Source organism: Marmota flaviventris, unplaced genomic scaffold (assembly GCF_047511675.1).
Source record: "Marmota flaviventris isolate mMarFla1 unplaced genomic scaffold, mMarFla1.hap1 Scaffold_55, whole genome shotgun sequence".
Classification (NCBI taxonomy): Eukaryota; Metazoa; Chordata; class Mammalia; order Rodentia; family Sciuridae; genus Marmota; species Marmota flaviventris.
In genome coordinates, this window is record NW_027288355.1 from 942,412 (window position 1) to 961,498 (window position 19,087).

Genomic DNA, 19,087 nt, shown 5'->3' on the forward strand with positions numbered 1-19,087 from the left:
AGAGAGTAGAATGAATTGGACATAACATTTCTATGTTAATAATGGTTACATGACCAGTATAACTCCACATCATATACAATTACAAAAATGGGAACTTATACCCCATGTATATATGTCAAACTCCATTCTACTATCATCTATAAATAAAAATAACAAATTTTATTTTTAAAAAAGAAAATGCAGAACCTACTATACATACATTTTCTTGTGATGTGTCATCCTAATCAGGCCATAGGGGCCCCACATATTTGTCTAAAATTATTTTGGGGTGTTTCTGGTTTTCTGGTAAATATGGTAATTTCAATTGCGTACTGATGTAAGCAGATTGCCCTCCCCAATGTAGGTGAGTCTTGCCCAATCCGTTGAATGCCTGAATAGAATAAAAATCTGAGTCAAAAAGAATTCTCTTTTTTTCCCCCAATTTACTATCTTCAATCTGGAACTACAACTACACCATCAACTTTCTTCGGTCTCTAACTTGTCAACTGCAGATCTTGCACTATTCAGCCTCCATCATTGTGTGAACCAATTTGTTACAATAAATTAATTAATTAATTAATCAATTCTGTTTTTTTATACCCTAATATAGTTCCCTTGGCCCTGATATCCACAGGGCTTTGTATTGAGAATAAGCAACATCTGTATATGCAGTGGGTTGCATTACAGGAAAGGAATTTTGAGTTTAGGGAACCTGAATATTTTATAATGGGATGTGAACAACTTCTCTTGACCTGTACCCATAGGGAGACATTATCTTTATTATACTGAACAGTAAGAAAACCTATCTAACTTGCTGTGCAAACATCCTTGAAAAAATAGTCCAGAAAAAAGAGAAATATGATACTTTTCTCTCAAGACACATATGAATTTGAGAAAAGATGAAGAATTCATTTCTAACTTGGCCAACCCCTCAACATACATGTTTATTTTAGCCTGTCCCCTATTGCCTACTCAAGAATTTTGCACAAGTAATTTCCCCTTCTCCCTCCTGAGTGTTTTTTTCTTTCTTTCTTTTTAATTGAATCATTTCTATTTACATAAATTTCTCCTATCTTAAAAAATGGGCTCATTTTCCTCTCATTAACATCCTCATCTCTCTTCTTTCTTTCATACCAAATCTCACAAGGAAAAAGTAAAACCCTATTTAAATTCATTGCTCCCAGTTTTCTTCTTCCATTATCTCTGTAACTCATTGTAACTAGGTGTCTTCCTTCCAGTCACTCTACCAACCTCCTCTTACCAAGATCACTTTCTTAGTCCATATAGCTGCTGTGACAAAATATCATAGGCTGTGTATCTTATAAAGAATGGAAATTTAATACTTACAGTTCTACAGGCTGAGAAGTCCAAGATCAACATCACAGTGGATTCAATGTCTGCTAAGTGCTTTATGGAAAAGTGCCTTCCTGTTGTATTGTCACATAGTGGAGAGGGTTGAGCTAGCTCCCTAAGGTCTATAGTGTATCAATATGTGGGCTCTTCTGTGGTGACTAGTGACTTCCATAAGGCTCAACTTCCTAATACCACTGACTTGGGAGTTAGAATGCTATCCTAACAATTTCTAGGGGACACAAACATTCAAAACATAGGAACCAACAATGACTTTCCTGTTGTTAACTCTGATGACAATCATCACTTCTCATCTTGGTCTAGTGGCAGCACTTGCATCTTTTGGGCTCCCTGTCCATTTTGACCCCATTATTCTTGGGGCTTTCAGGAAATCATTTCACCACATTTCCACTGCTCTCTATGTCCAGCCTTTCCTAGACTTCTTGGCCAGTTTCACCTCTTCTCTAACTTTTAAATGCTGAAGTGCCCCAAAGATCAGTCCTTAGATTTCTTTTTATTTATATCTTCATTAATTCTCTTGATCATTCATCTAGTTTTTAATAGCATCAACTATATGCTGCTGACTCCCAAAGCTATTTATCTTTCTGGCTCATATTTCTTGCCAGAACTCTAGACTCATGTGTCAACATGTTTTTCCTGAATATTCACTTGTTCTCTCAAACTAAGAAGCTGCTGATAGCTCCTGCTTGCCTTGCTTCTATTGTAGTTTTCTCCATTTAGAAGACTTCTCCATTTATAAACTCTCTTAAGTCATCCATGACTTCTCTCACATTCTGCATTTTATCCTTCAGCTGATGCTTCCTATTTTTCCTTAAAAATATAGAAAAGATAGCTGATCTTTACTACTTGCACTGTTACATCCTAATCCAAGCCACAGAAATCTCAAACTCCTCTCCCTATCCCCAGAGAACCTGGTCCTTCTTTTGGATCTTGGCCAACTTTTGTTTATTTTCAAAAGAACATCCAAAATAATCCTGATTTAATGTAAATCACACTATATCAATCCTCTACTTAACTTCTCCCCATGGTAAGAACTCACATCTTTTGCAGTGATGTATAAAATAATTATTTTTCCTCTAATCCCATCCTAATCTCCTTTTTTTATATCACTTCATCTACACTAACCCTGACTTGCTTCTTGAACAAACCAGGGAGGCTTTGCCCTCAAGACTTATCCAGGAATGATCAACCCCCAAAAAAGTCAATTAGCACTATACTGTTTCCTTTACATGGTAACCATACATGGCCATCATATCTAAAATTCTAACACCTTTCCTCTTCCTTCACAGTGCTATCTCTCATTACATTCCCTAACATTTATTTGTTTACATTCCATATCTCATTTATTTACTCTGCTTATTGCCCCCACTAGAATGTGAGCCTAATAAGAGAAGATTAGTTCATTGCTCTGTGCTCAGTACTTAGAATAGCAACTGGGACATGGAAATGGCACTCAACACTCATTTACAATAGTCACTCATTCAATGAGGAGTTCAACAAACAGGGATGGATTACATTTAGATGCAAAAATCATGGGTGAACTTGGATAAGAATATTCTAAATGAAATAATTTAGTCACAGGAAAACACCACAAGAATCCACAAATGTGACTTATAGAAGCAGAGAATAGAATGGTGGTTGCCAAGGTTGGGGGGTAGAGGGAATGGGGAGGTGCTATTCAATGGATATACAGTTTCAGTTACGTAAGAAAAATAAGGTCTACAGATCTGCTGTACAACATGGTACTGTAAGTTAATACTGGGTAATGCACTTAAATTTTTAAGGGGGTAGATCTTATATTAAATATTCTTGCACATATGAGCACAAGAAGGTAGAGCACATGGACAATTTGGGATGTGATGTTTATTGCCTTGATTGAGGTGCTCAGTTCAAACTCAGCACGATACACATTAAATATGTATATTTTCATATATAAAAATACCACAATAAAGCTGTTTTCAAAAACCTATCACAAAAATAAAGGAGAAAACTTTATTTGACTTCTCTTGCAGTTTTCCACACACAGCTTATTTAGACTCAGTGACTGTGTATATGCATTTTTTTCTGACCTACAGTCCCTTTCTTCTCATTACTCATCATAGGTTTCAATTGCTCGATGAAATCTCTCAGGTTATTAAGTGGACTAAATCCTCTTTTAGCATTGCTCTGTAATATGTTCAGACTCTAGTTGTTGCCCTTATTATGCTATATTGTAATTATTGGTCTTAAACTGTCTCTTAATAAGCTATATGGTCCTACATGCTAAGATCCATGTTCATAATATGCTGCCTTCCAAATCCCTGTATTCACAGTACATAACAATTATTCAAATGTAATTAAATTTATTATTGAAAAAGAGCTAGAGTGAAGAAACTTTCCAAGAGCTTTAGTATATGGCAAAATTGACAATACTAGATATTCATTATCCAACTATGCAAAATAGTTATGAAATACTGTGCCCCAAACACTGCCTTATGAGATACTGAGCCTCCCATGAATGTGGAGTGTAAGGGGAGCTTGCATGGCCAGTGCTCAGGGATCGGGGTAAAAGACTCTCAGATCACAAAGGGAATTATACTGGGAAGCCCTCCTGCAGGATCTATAGAATTCTAGTACCTCATTCTCCAATTTTTCTGTTTTTAAATTTATGGTACTCTGAGGTCATTAGCATTCTATACTATCCTGATTTAGTACAATTTGGATCCAACTTAAGGATTACACAAAGTTAAATGTAAATCTATACTGAATACATTTGCTCAAATAGCCTAAATGACTTTATAGTCAAAATATAGTTTGTTTGTTTGTTTGTTTGTTTATTTATTTAGGTACCAGGGATTGAACTCAGGTGCACTCAACCACTGAGCCACACCTGTATCCCTATTTTGTATTTTATTTAGAGACAGGGTCTCACTGAGTTGCTTAGCACCTCGTTATTGCTAAGGCTGGCTTTGAATTCCAGATTCTCCTGTCTCAGCTTCCTGAGCCACTGGGAATACAGCATGTGCTACCATGCCAGGCAGACTATATTTTAAATTTAAAGGTCTCAATCTATTTTCATGTTGCATGTTACTTTTTACATTATTAAGTTTAGCTTTCAAACAATATTTTGCATTTCTAAAATGTTTATTACTATTGTCAACAAGTACATGAAAAAATGCTCACCATCTCTAGCAGTCAGAGAAATGCAAATCAAAACCACCCTAAGATACCATCTCACTTCAGTAAGATTGGCAGCCATTATGTAGTCAAACAACAACAACTGCTGGCGAGGATGTGGGGAAAAGGGTACACTTGTTCATTGCTTGTGGGACTGCAAATTGGTGCGGCCAATTTGGAAAGCAGTATGGAGATTTCTTGGAAAGCTGGGAATGGAATCACCATTTGAGCGAACTGTTCCACTTCTCGGTCTATTCCCTAAAGACCTAAATAGAGCATGCTACAGGAACACTGCTACATTGATGTTCATAGCAGCACCATTCACAATAGCAAGACTGTGGAACCAACCTAGATGCCCTTCAATAGATGAATGGATTAAAAAATGTGGCATTTATACACATTGGAGTATTACTCTGCATTAAAAAATGACAAAATCATAGAATTTGCAGGGAAATGGATGGCATTAGAGCAGATTATGCTAACTGAAGCTAGCCAATCCCTAAAAAACAAATGCCAAATGTCATCTTTGATATAGGGAGAGCAATTAAGAACAAAATAGGGAGGAAGAGCATGAGAAGAAGATCACCACTAAACAGGGACGAGAGGGGGGAGGGAAAGAGAGAGAGAAGGGAAATTGCATGGTAAAGGAAGGAGACCCTCATTGTTATACAAAATTACATATAAGAGGAAGTGAGGGGAAAGGGGAAAAAACAAGAGAGAGAAATGAATTACAGTAGATGGGGTAGAGAGAGAAGATGGGAGGAGAGGGGAGGGGGGATAGTAGAGGATAGGAAGGGCAGCAAAATACAACATACACTAGTATGGCAGTAGGTAAAAAAGTGGATGTGTAACCAATGTGAATCTGCAATATGTATATAGGGTAAAAATGGGAGTTCATAATCCACTTGAATCAAAAGTATGAAATATAATATGTCAGGAGCTTTGTAATGTTTTGAACAACTAATAATAAAAAACAAAGTGAAAAAAGGAAAAAAAGCAACAATAAAAAAGTTTATCTTTCAAACAATATTTTGCATTTCTAAAATGTTTATTACTATTGTCTTTTAGTTATTATTCCCCATTTTTTCTTCTTTTCTTCCCTCTTTTCAAAATTGAAATGCTCTTGATCTTTGTATATAATTTTAAAATGATTTAAAATGATTGGATTTAGAAGCATCATTTAAATACTGAGTGTAATACTTTAGAAAAAGTGCATTCAATCATAATAGTGTTAATGCTTTAAGAGTTTTAATTCTATTTTGAAATACCTTAGTGACTCTTAAAACATAAAAATAATGATTTTATTGATACTTTATCATACACCATATTTTATAAAGTGGTTATTTTTCTCAACTTTGTCCTTAAAAAAAGTATCAAATGTAGACACTGCTGTCTTCATTCTATGTGTGTATTCTAGCATGCAAAGGATTAAATGTCTTCTCCAAGATCATATAGAATGTCAGGGAAGATTTCAAAGGAGAATTGTTTTTCCTCATTTTAACCCTTAATTGATGGATGGGTAAGGTTTTTTAATTTTTCCCCCAAGATTTTCCTCAACTTATTTAAGAAAGAAAAGTTCCATTTTATTTTTTCTTAAACTAAATAAAGAAAATTACTATATATTTTAACTAAATTTTTTTCAATTTACTAGTTACCCAGAAGCTCAGACTAGAATCATAGAATTAATATAATAATCTGTCCTTGAATCACAGTACTCCACTAATATATTTTTTCCATCAATCTCCCTCACTTTCTACTCATCTCCAATAGGATGCTTTCAAATATAAATTCCCATCTGTCAGAAGATCAGTCTATTCTTGATTTTAAAGAAATCTGACATAACTTAAAATCATTTAAAGCCAAAATAGTGCACTTAATTTATTGGCTAGTTATTTTCTGCTTTTTATTATGCAAAACTACAATGACTTATTTCTTCTAATGTAAAATAAGACAAGTCACTACCTATATTTCAGTAATTATTAGCAAAAATAAAAGAAAACCATAACTATAACTTGCTAACACAATAAGTTTTCTCTGAGGACTAATTTCTGAAGTTCAGGAAATTTTAGAAACTGTGAAAATATTCCAAAAAAGTATATGTCTTATGATTTCAAATTCCATTTGCTTTGCTTATTATAAATTCATACATTTTTCTACTAAGATATTTTTATCACAATAGCAACATATTTTTAACCTCATAATATGAATGGAATGGAAATAAAAATTTTGAACCTGATAACTATATACATTGTCATGCAGTAAATCCAAATCTCTCAAGAATATAGACAATTATTTGAGGAAATTAGTAGAGAAAATTTGAATTGGACACAATAACTTTGTAAGCACATGTGGAATTGGAGTAGAAAACATAATTTACTACAAGATATCCTCAGTGATTGCCTGAGACATATACACGATGTATCTCAGATTTTCGCCCTCTGTTTTGGGTCTACATAAAATCCAAGTAAAGGAAAATCAATCTGTAGAAGGTAGATATCAGTCTGTCCATAAACAAAACTGCTAACCATTTGTTAGGTATCTTAACTTCGCTATGTTAGCCTTTAGCCCCTAATAGTAATTAAAGAAATGGATGTAAGTTAAAAAGTTGCCTCATGATGGGCAACTTTTTACTATGATATTTAATAGCTATAATAAGCAATTAACTTTTTAAAATAATTTTTTAGTTGTTGATAGATATTTATTTCATCTATTCAATGGGCAATCAATCCAACTAAACCTATGCCAGTCGTTTTAGAGTCCCTTGTACATCCAGAAAGAAGGAAGAAGTAAGGAAATAATGACAACAGTCTTCCAATACTTCTGTATGTCAAGAAAGAGGACACTTATGACCAGAATCAACCTCTGATTCCTTAGCAGAAATGTAATCAACAAAATAGGTTTCATTTTCCTGAAACCAGGAAAATGATTTAAAGCAGTTCAATTTGTCTATTTACCTTAATCTTTAACTATTCCCATATGTCTGGCTACATGATGTATGACTCTTCATAAACCAATTTTTCAAAGATATACACGACAGAAAAAAGTCAGGCTCCTAACCTTTTATGTGCTGAACTTTTATGGAGCTCTGGAAAACAAAATGCTTTTAGGTTTCATAAAAGGGGAACAAAAACGACGAAAGGTTATTTTCTTTTCCATTCTTTTTAGTAAATATTTTCATCAGTGAAGATAGCGTATGCACTAATTTCTAGGCATATGAAAAGTCCTTTCAGAGGTTCCTCCCAAACATCATGATAAAGATTTTTGCTTAGAAATATACAAAGTTATTTTTAAAAATTGAAGATTCATAAATTCACATCATTGAGTTCCCACAGATTCTACAGTTGAAGAAGGAATATTGTGCTAGGTATAATACCACTCAGCAAGGATATTTAGAGAATAAGAAATGCAGATTAGGGATTCCTTGACATGAGGAGTCTGAAGATTTAGAATACATAACTTCAATCACAGAAAAAAAAAACAGTACTCAGAAAATTTATTCAAATATTTATATTTGAAATAGAAAGTTCTTTGTTTTTAATCACAAGATCATTAAATAAAGTTTCAAATAAATTAGAAGATGTAAATAAAAGAAAATTATATCTCTTTGTCCATTCATGTAGCCAATATTTACAGGGAACCTGTTATGTGCTTGGAGCTAGAAAAACAACTATGAGCAAGCCAAAGTCACAACTATGTCCTCTTGGAACCGATGTAGTTTCAAACTAAAAACCCAGCTTCAAGACCATTACTATCAGGGTATGATTGTGAGCCAGTCTAGAAGTGAAATTTGTCTAATACCCTTAGTCCTTAAATCCTCTTGAGCTCAGTTCTTATGCAAATTTTCTTTCTATAGCCTGTGTTATTTTCAAAGTACACTGTAATTCCCCAGCTGGTTTGCCTAAATTAGAAAATGTAGTCTTCTCTCATAGAAAGGCACAAAACCTTAGAATCTTTACAATGAATATAGAATGTGGAATAGAATGAAAGAGTTAGCATTTGTTCCCCATCTAATGATCCCACTTCCAGGCACTTTGCATATGTTCCACACAGACATGCTCACAATATGCAAGCATTAACATTTTTCACTGCAAACATTCACATCTTTCATAAGCAGATTAAATCAACTAAGTTGTTTTATAGAATAGTAAAGTCTTTATCTTAGCATTGGAGAAAGTCCAATAGAACAACCAATGAATCTTTAAAATCAATTCAGTGTGGATTAATTAATTGTGTAAAACCACTATGTCTACACTTATAGTTAGAGAGACAGCATTTTCTTATGCAGATTTTTGTGAAGGTCTTAATAAATTATTAAATAATAAATCATGAGATTTAATACAACTTCCCAAAAGTAGTAGTTTATATCTTTAAAAAGTAAGCATGTCAACCAATATGGAAAAAAAAAAATTAACATTCACATTATCATCAAGTATTGTTTAAATATAAAAAACAAATTGCATCAAAATATCAACCAGATGCTGTGCAAAGCTTATCAGAGCATTTTATTCTCAACATTGTAGTATATCATGTTTATTATATATATATATATATATATATATATATATATATATATATATATATATATTCATCCATATAAATTAGCATAAATACCAGACTTAAATTTTAGAATCAGCTTCTAACATTCAATGAATTTGTCTCATATATACATCTATCTATGAAACATTGAAAGTATCTTTATACATATGCATGTATAATATTTATTATAGTATGTTTAAGTATACTTGTAGTCCTTAAAATACCAATGAAGCTACCCTTAAAATTTTGAAAATTAGAAACCTAAAACATGCAAATTAGGTGCTAGAATTTATCTAATAAGGTGCCATTTAAGTGCACATCTTTTAATGCATTAAAACTGTGAATAAAAAAAAAAAACTCTGTGAATGAGGATGACAAGAAATTTTTTTTTTAAAGATAGAGTGAGAGAGGGAGGGAGAGAGAGAGAGAGAATTTTTTTTTAATATTTATTTTTTATTTCTCGGCGGAAACAACATCTTCGTTTGTATGTGGTGCTGAGGATCGAACCCGGGCCGCACGCATGCCAGGCGAGCGCGCTACCGCTTGAGCCACATCCCCAGCCCCGACAAGAAATGTTTATATTGCCATTTTGTGTTATTTTTTTTCTGTTGGTAGGAAATCTAATTTCTAATCTCATTCCAATTTTAGGCTAGCAAAGTTGTCATTTTCAAGCAATCTGAAATAACTAAACAAATAAAACCACCTAATAATTAAAAAGTATAATGTTGATATATGTTTAGATGAAAATATACTGGCAATTCTCATAATGTAGTAAAAAGCAAACATACTTGTGTGACATTTGGTAAATGGCTTTAGGCTTTTTACTTAGAAATCTTGCCACTTAACTTGCTCTTAACCTAATAATACAATAAGGAAAAATAACAATGTAATAGAAATAAGACAGACATCACAAAGTGTGTGTTTATGGATAGTTATTTGTTGTTCATTAATCAGATTTTAGGTGAATGAAGTAGATGAGCATTTAACTATACATACACAAAAAGAAATATTATGCAACTTTAAATATTAGAAATTATTTTTTTTAAATACAGTAATTTTAAATGCATTTAACCTCCAACAAACATGATTAGATTTTGCTGTTTAACTCATTTGAACTAATACATTAAAAATTATTTCACACAACAAAAAAATCTTATTTAAAAATTGATTTAAAAAAAATCCTGGCTTTGTTTAATGGCTCTTTTTAAAACTTCAAGTATGCTTGAAAAACTGACTGTGGATCATGTATACAATGTAGGGTCAATGCTGTATTGAATTTCTAGATCATTTTCAGACTACCTTCTGGCAGTGGAAGCATTTTGACCACTGACACTCCCTATGGGTATATCTGACTATCCTGGTACAATGCACCATTCCCCATTATTGAATCTACAACAAACTGCTGTAGGTTATTCATTGATTGAGTGTTTAAGTATATTCTTTAGGAGCAAATAGAGAACTAATCTGTAAGCAATCACATAAAATAAAAAAAAATCAGCAGAATCCCTACTTCAAAGATGCTTTGAGCTACAGCACTTAATTATATGCATTCTTTGATTATATTGTGTCATATCCAATAAAGATATGTAGGAATTCTATTTCTTTATATCACTGGATTCTTCTCAGCACTTCATTTTACCATGCAAGAAAATTAAGACAGCACCTGCCAAACCAACCCTACCCAGTTAAAGCACCCCCATTCGTTTTTTAAACTCATGTTTTGGGGCCTGGATCAATCACAAAACTCACCAGAATGTTTATTTAACCAACAAAGATGCCCACAGTGATTCTATGTTTTCTAATACACATAAAACTATCAGGAAATACCTGTATGTGCATGAATCTGCATTCATCTTAACTACATGGTATTTCAAGAATATGATTAAGGGCCTCTTGCACAATATTCTTAAACAATGCAGAACCTGAGAAAGCATGTGGTGGCATGTGTGAGAGAGCAGACAGGTCTGTATCCCTTCACAAGGTCCTTCTGTCAGTGTGTATTTAGGACAGTTTTCTAACATGAAATCCCCTCAGCTGCAGTGTCAATTTCAGGGGGTTCTGAGAAAGAGAGAGTGAGAGGCAGACTACTTTAGCTCCTTAAAATGCATTTTCCTCTTTTTTGAAAACTGAAATATGTTTCTGATTCTCAAATAGTGACTTTGTGAGCATATATCTGCTTTACCAAACAGATTTCTTTTTCTTTGAATCAGGTTAGTAGGCTTTGAATATTGTAACACATAAGCATTTAGAAATGTTTCAGAGGAGAATAAAATCTTTAAAAGATCTGTGCTTTCAAAAAATAATATAGAAACATGTATACCACAACACCTGCATTTTAAAGGAAGTAAGAAGAAAGTGCAGTGGAAATATTTTTGCAATCATATATTGTTCACATTTTTAAATTTTATTCTTTTGTAAAGCATACTTTCAGTTGGTTAGGTCCTATGTAGGTTCTCAATGAAGTCCCCTTTTGTGTAACAAGGAACAAAAGAGGACAGAATGAGACAGTGTTAATATCAATAAACATTAAAAGCCACAATTTTGTCTAAATTCTTTTTTTTTCCAAAATTCAACCAAATCACTTTTTGAATGTTGATGCTTTTTATTTACTTCATTATTTTCAATATAATAGTAGCATAGGAGGCATGTGAAGAAAGCTATTCATTTGTTGCCTTTCTAATACAAAGTTCAGAAAAATGTAGAGATCATTCTAACTAATGAAATGCTTTGTTATTTTTAGAGATTGCTAAATATGGAGATAATTTATTGCTAATAAAAGTTTTCAGTAATACTGTTTTTCAAGTGAATAATAATCAGGTAATAAAAAACAATTTTAAAATACAAGCAAACAACAGAAAAAAATAAATAAATAAATAACACCATGGTTGATGTCACATTGCAACTCACCTCTCTGTTAGTTTATAGAGTTCTTTAAGTGTAGCTATTAATGCTCCAGGTCAATTAATCTACATGATTTTCCTGTGGGAACCTATATGTGTAAGAGAGTGTGTCCCATTCACAAAGGACATTGCATTATGGCACAAGACAACAGAAATGAAAGAAAGTTGCTTATAAAATAGTAAAGAAAATATGCTAGTTTAAAAACGAAATAAACTGATGATATGGAATGTTAGTAAAAATGATGTATGCTCTTCTCTCAAGATACTTTTCCTACATTCTCATAATTTTAAAAGTAATTGAAATCAAGTTGGAGGAATTGACATGCAATTTTTTTTTTTGCAATCCTTTTACAGTATCATGCAAATTTTTATTCCTTGGTAAATTATGCTTTGGTAGGTTAGGTTTTGTAAGGACACTGAGAGTACTTTCCATCTTGAGGTCAAGCTATTACATATATATATATATATATATATATATATATATATATATATATATGGAATTTATTAACTCTATCTTTTTATTCTGTAAAATACATATATTTAGCTAAGGTATTCACTCAGAAGGACATTGGGGAACTCTCCAATAATTTTTAATAGAATCATTTTGATTCTTTCAAGTAGGGGGCTTTTCCTAAATTTAAGAAAGATTCTTGCTTAAAAGATAGCCTGCTAAAGGTTAACACACATGTAGATATGCCACATCAAACACAATTTTTATAGTTGCAGCCACCAATGACCCCCAGCTAACATTGTCCTACTGGCATTTTTTGGTTAACTATGTTTATTCCCTTATTAGACTGGATTATTATATGTTATATGTAATAGTCCTTATAAATGATAAAGGTTTGAAAGATTTGAACTGTATTTCATTCAAAGTTTAATTCAGAGAGGAACATGTAGCAAATGTGTAATCAGTATTTATGGAAGGACAGAATGAGACAGAAAGAGAATTGTAGGTGTTAATGAAGGAGGGACAGAATTGAATAAGAAACCTGAATAACAGGAAAATCCCAAAGATAAAGAATGGTATAAAATATGTAGCAGGACTAAGTTAAACAGCTTTTGCTATCACACATGGGATAGCATTAAGTCACAGATATAAATACAGTCAAAAGCTGACCATTTGTCTATTATTAAGAATTTCAAAAAACAGTAGAGCATGTGCTTTAGCATCAAGGCCCTGGATTCCAGCATCCACACAGACACTCACATGACAACAGATAAAAGACTTTCAATGTGGAGTTTTTTATGATATAAAGTAAGCTTACTTCATGATAATTTCTCAAGAATGCATTTTATGATAGTGGGATTTATGCTTTTATTTCAAATAAAGAGATTGCATCCCACCCATCACTATCTAGTTTCTCAACCATATTGTTATAACTGATTTTCTCTTCATATAGAATCATAAGAACATCTGTGAATTATAATGCCACCCTCCCCCCTTGGAAACCACTGTGCAACAGCAGCAGGCAGCAGTACACCTAGGCTCCAAGTCCTGTCACATGGAAAGACTATGCTACCAAGAACCTTGGACCTCAGGTCTAACAGGTTTGCAGTTGCAAACATCACCAGTTTCTGCTACCAGGGTCACCAGCACAGAAGAAGTTATCACACAGGTACTGTATGAAAATGTATTCATTTTTATTAATTACTAAATATAAGCAAGGCCTTTATAAAGTATTTTTGAAATTTTGACACTCAAATTTCATTCAATCATAAATTAAAGTTCTATATGCTACAGTTTTCTGCTGGTTATGGTGGTGCACGCCTGTAATCCCAGAGCTTTGGAGGCTGAGGCAGGAGGGTCATGAGTTCAAAGCCGGCCTCAGCAAAAGCAAGGCTCTAAGCACTACTCAGTGAAACCCTGTCTCTAAATAAAATCAAAATAGGGCTGTGGATGTGGCTTAGTGGTTGAGTGCCCCTGAGTTCAATTCCTGGTACCCTGCCCACTCCCCAAAAAGTTCTATATGCTACAGTTTTCTGACAAAGAGTAATATATTTTCATCTCAAAGCTAATATGGATTCCAACTCTACCACAAGATATGGTTTATGCTATGGTCTAGAACAGGCATCTGTCATTTGGCATAGGGTCTGAATGCATTGTTTAAATCTGCATGATATATTTCCCTTGAGTTTTAAAGCTAAGGAAAATTAATTCCAGTGTCCTAATATAAGGGCAATGCATTTTTATTGTAAATAGTAAAAATACTTCAAATTAGAAAATAAGTTAAAGGCCTGGGAAACAATTGTAAGATAACTCTATAAACCCAGAGAAGACACCTAAAATGCTTAATTCTATAGGAACAGAGTGGAGTCTAATTTTTTGGAAAGAGGAGAGAAGAATGCTTAATTTCTTTTGAGTCAGCCCAGTTTTACTAATTTTTAGATACTTTGGATAATTTTTAATAAAAATCATTCTTTAGCTCAATTGTATCTGACTTGAAAGAAGTGTGCATATACTTTGTACTTCCATAACGGAGCCTAATACTCTGTATGTACAATATATCTTGCTGAATTTTTTGCACTTATTTGAATTGAATGAGAGATTGGGTCACTTTCATCTGGCTTACAAATGATGAGAATGCATGCTGAAAATAGTGAAAAAGATTTTGATAATTTGTTTGTGAAAAGAGAGAGGTTAAAAGGAAATTATTAGTCAGATAAGCTTTAAGCTGAGCTGAGAGAACCTCACTAAAATATTTCATGAAGGTTTATTTGGTATTGACATATACATGTATTTCCCTCCCAGCTGGAATGACTAAAAGGGCTGTCATGGTTGGTTGAGTAAATAATACATGCTTTAAAAATAATTATAAATCTGTATTCACCTGATGGACTTTGTATTCATTCTAGTCAATTGGGCATATAATACTCCTTTAAAAAATAAGTACATATAATGCATTAAAAACTGCTTAAACACCCATTTAACCAGAGGGGCCAAAACAGCTCTAAAATGAAGCATGTGATTAACACTAATGGAAATTATGCATATGTAATGAAAGGAGAACCCCAAATCCTTTTAAAGAGGACTATGACAGGAGAATGACAGCTGGGAAATATGAAGATTTAAGATGACTATTGTTTCTAAAGTACTCTCTGCCCTTATAGCAACCAATAACTCCCAGAGTGGTTAGTCTTGGGGTCCAAGGCAATAAATGCACTGATATTTAAAATAAAACATTGCTAAAGGGAAGAGCATAACAGACTGATGATAAATAATGCAGCAATGTAATTGGATTGCATCTCTGTACTTAAACAGCTATTTACTTATGATGGTTCCTGTCATGCTTAGAGGTCTTACCCAAGACTCCTTCTTTATAATGTTAAACACAAGAGACACTCATACCATACTGCATTTCAAGTTGTTAATGAGCTTAATTTGGAAATAATCTCACAATATTTTTAGATTAACAACATTTTCTTTTTAAAGAGGTTGAAGGGCATATGCAACAGTTGGCCTAAAACACATAATAATTCTGGCTCATTTCTCTTTTGGTTGGAGTTTTAAGAGAGTATTTCCCAAATGGCCACATAGATGATGGAAATTCTGAAGCAAATACTAATCTACCTATTGACCAAAATTTTTCTCCATTAGCCTGAAAAACAAGTTTGGCATTATCAACATGGGTGCTTTTTAGGGGGTAAAAGTTGGTTAGGATGTCCACTGTTAAAATGAAAATATATTACCTAGACATGATATATATATGAACTCATAAATACTCTTCAGTCCATCAATTCACTTTTCAGATAAACCATCCATGACCTAAGAAAGCACAGTGGTCTTGTCTGAGTGTGGGACACAGGAGCAAGTGGTCTGATGCAGAAAAAGGCCTAAGAAATAAATATATAGTGTACTTGCAGGTTATGCAAAAAGGCTATGAACAATCAATGAGCAGAATGAATGCTGAGACAGTCTCAAGAAAACCTCAAAACCGACTTTCATATTCTCATCCATTACCTTGCTGATCACTTTCAAAATGATATCACAATATCAGATTATGTATAGGGAGAAACAAATTTGGATCTCAAATTGATATCACATTGGTAACCACTTAAATTCCACCCCAGTCCCAGGCTCTTTTATATTTCAAATACTAACAACAGCAATTTGAATGTTGCTAGAATGCATGCATCTGGAGGACAGAGACTTTTCTGTGTATGGTATCTAGGCAGTATTATTGATACAAAGAAAAGCACCTGAAATATAGGAGATTCATAATGAATATTTGTAAATGAATGAACTGAATGAACAAGTGTAAGTATGATAAGCCTTTCAGAAGCATAGGATCAGAAATAAATATCAAAGTCAAATGATAATGATGAGTTGGCTTCTTACTTAATTTTGTCTTCTCATGTATAATAAAGATAGCTTAGCTCTAATAGATGCTTTGAATGAGTAATAGCTTTGACATAGAAAAAAAGAAAACACAGAGTAGAAAATAAGAAAACTTGCTGCCTTCAAGAGGAGAATGGAGAAGACCAAAATAAATAAACAAACCCCAAAGAATATCTTAGAGTGCCATTAACAGGAGAACATGGAAATAAAGATCTAAAAACCAAAGTCCCATCAATATCCCTGAATCTAGTTCTGGTCTGTGTGAAGACTGGCTTGTTATGAATACTTCTTTTATATTCCCATGAGATAAATGCTGCCTTCCGAACTCCCAGGTCATATGAAGATTAGAAAGCAGAGAGAGAGACTCTATGCTCCAGATACAAAATATATATCCTATAACCACGCCCCCAATGACCCACTTCCTCCAACCACATCCTATCTGCCTCCAGTTATTAGTTAATCCCATTAGGGATTGATTTACTAATCAGGTGAAGGCTATGACCCAATCATTTCTCTGCCAAACCTTCTTACATTGTCTCACACATGAGCTTTTGGGGGACCCTTCACATCCAAACCATAACAAGGAGGAAGGCATAAAAATTTATATTTGAAACTAATAAACTTATAGAGGAAGTAAGAATGGAAAAGTTGGTGAATAGCAACTCTCAGTGGCCTTGAAGATCATATGATACAGATTTAGATGGAATAAAAACAACTTTGTTTTTATTTGGTTCTTCAAATTACTTTACATTTTGGAAAAAAATCTAATCTAATACATTATGCCCCAATGAACATGGAAATAAAGATCTAAAAACCAAAGTCCCATCAATATCCCTGAATCTAGTTCTGCCCCAATGATATTTTTAATACCATTTGCCCAAAGTGCTTGCCTAACATACCTGTCAGATAGATGTTTCATAAGTTGCTCTCCCAATTTCACTCTAAACATAAACATATTCAATGAGATATTCAAACCCAAATATTTCCAGTGCAAGTTGAAAGGTAGCTCTTCTTAGCCAAAATCTTTAAAACACACACACACACACACACACACACAGAGAGAGAGAGAGAGAGAGAGAGAGAGAGAGAGAGAGAGAGAGATTTGTACACACACTTTTTTTTTACATTTTTAGAGCTTAAACTATACATTTTCCTCCATTCTATTTAATATTACCTTAATGACAGATGTGTCTTTTGTTTCAATTTAATCTCCCTTGTGTAACTTTTAATGCTTTCTTCAAAATTCAACAGTTAAATCCAGAACCATAGAAATAAAATCTTGATGACTCTTAAAGACTTTAAGATTAATGCAGGAAGAAATTAACTTGGTTAGTCATGCCTATTCTTATTAGTAGCCTGCAGTTTGCCTTTACCAAAGAACTGGTGGGAGTTTGATGTACATAATAAACAGAAATGAAAACCGTCCTTCTTATTTAAATTATGTCAACAAAACAAGTAAGTAATTCTATGGTGAAGAAGCAAGTTTAGAGGATTTTTTAATGGAAGCCCCATATAAATATCACGAATATCTTTCTAAATAAGAATATCGTGGACAGCTAAGCAACATCAAGACATCTATTACCTTGGGGAGCTTGTAATTGTTCTTTCAGAATATGCTATCAACACTGCAGTGTTTAATCAATTAATCATGCAGCTGCTATCACGAAAACCTCTACCAGGTGAACTGTCAGTGTATCTGCATACTGTGCATGAACTAAGAATGATAACACACACAAAAAAACAATGTCTTTTTTTAACCTGCTTCCCCCTTTTCAAAGAAAAAATAGCAGAGCCATTTGAAACTCTGAACTAAGAATATTCACACATAACTGAGAGAGTGATTGCAATCTTCTCATATCTACCTTATTTAATATATAATAAAAATACCACTCAGATTTTTACCAATGGACAAAAGTAATATCTAATTATCTATTGATAATTGCATGTCAGATACAATTTTGAATTCTTTATGTAGACCTCAGTATTCCTACTAAAACATTTTTGTAGTGGTTTTGCTTCCAGGGACATTCACCAATGTCTGGAACCATTCTGGTTGTCAGAACTCTGGGGAATGGTGATGCTATTGGCATATAAGAGGTGTAGGTCAGGGATGCTGCTAAGCATCCTTCAATGTACTGGACAACTCCCACAACAAAGAAATCCAATCCAACATGTCAGAAGTGTAGAGAGTGACAAACTCTGCCCTGTTTTCCTCTTCATTTAACAGATGAAAGCACATGAATCTTAAAGAGTACATAGGCTGCAAAAGGTTCAGTGGCAACAAGCAGTAGAGCTGAAATTCCAGCAAAACACAGTTCAACTTCAAAACCTATATGCTTTTGGTGTGGGTAGGCGGTAATCTACCCACCTGATCTTCATGACCCATTCAAATTCTTACCAGCAAGCTGGGAATTTATAGCTAGAGCTTTCTTGTTTCTCATAACTTTCTATGGTTCTAACTATGAACCTTCTAGAAAGGTTATCTGATTGTCTCTCCATTCCTACCCTGGGTGAGGATGAGGCCTCCCTAAGGTTTTGCCCTACTGTTACCTGTTTCTTGATGTTGTAGGGTTCCTATTGCTCTCTTATTCTGCTACTTGGAATTAAATCATCATTTGAATCTTTACCAGGGAGAAGCTGGAATGCTTACACAAATGCAGATTTCTGAGCCCCTTTGTATAACTGTAGAAGAGTCTTCAAGAGACAATTTTGGTGCATTTGGTCCACAAATCACATTTTGAGGAGCACAGCACTGATAGTCCCTATTATCTTCAGTGTTCCAATATTGGAATCTCATGCCCAATGC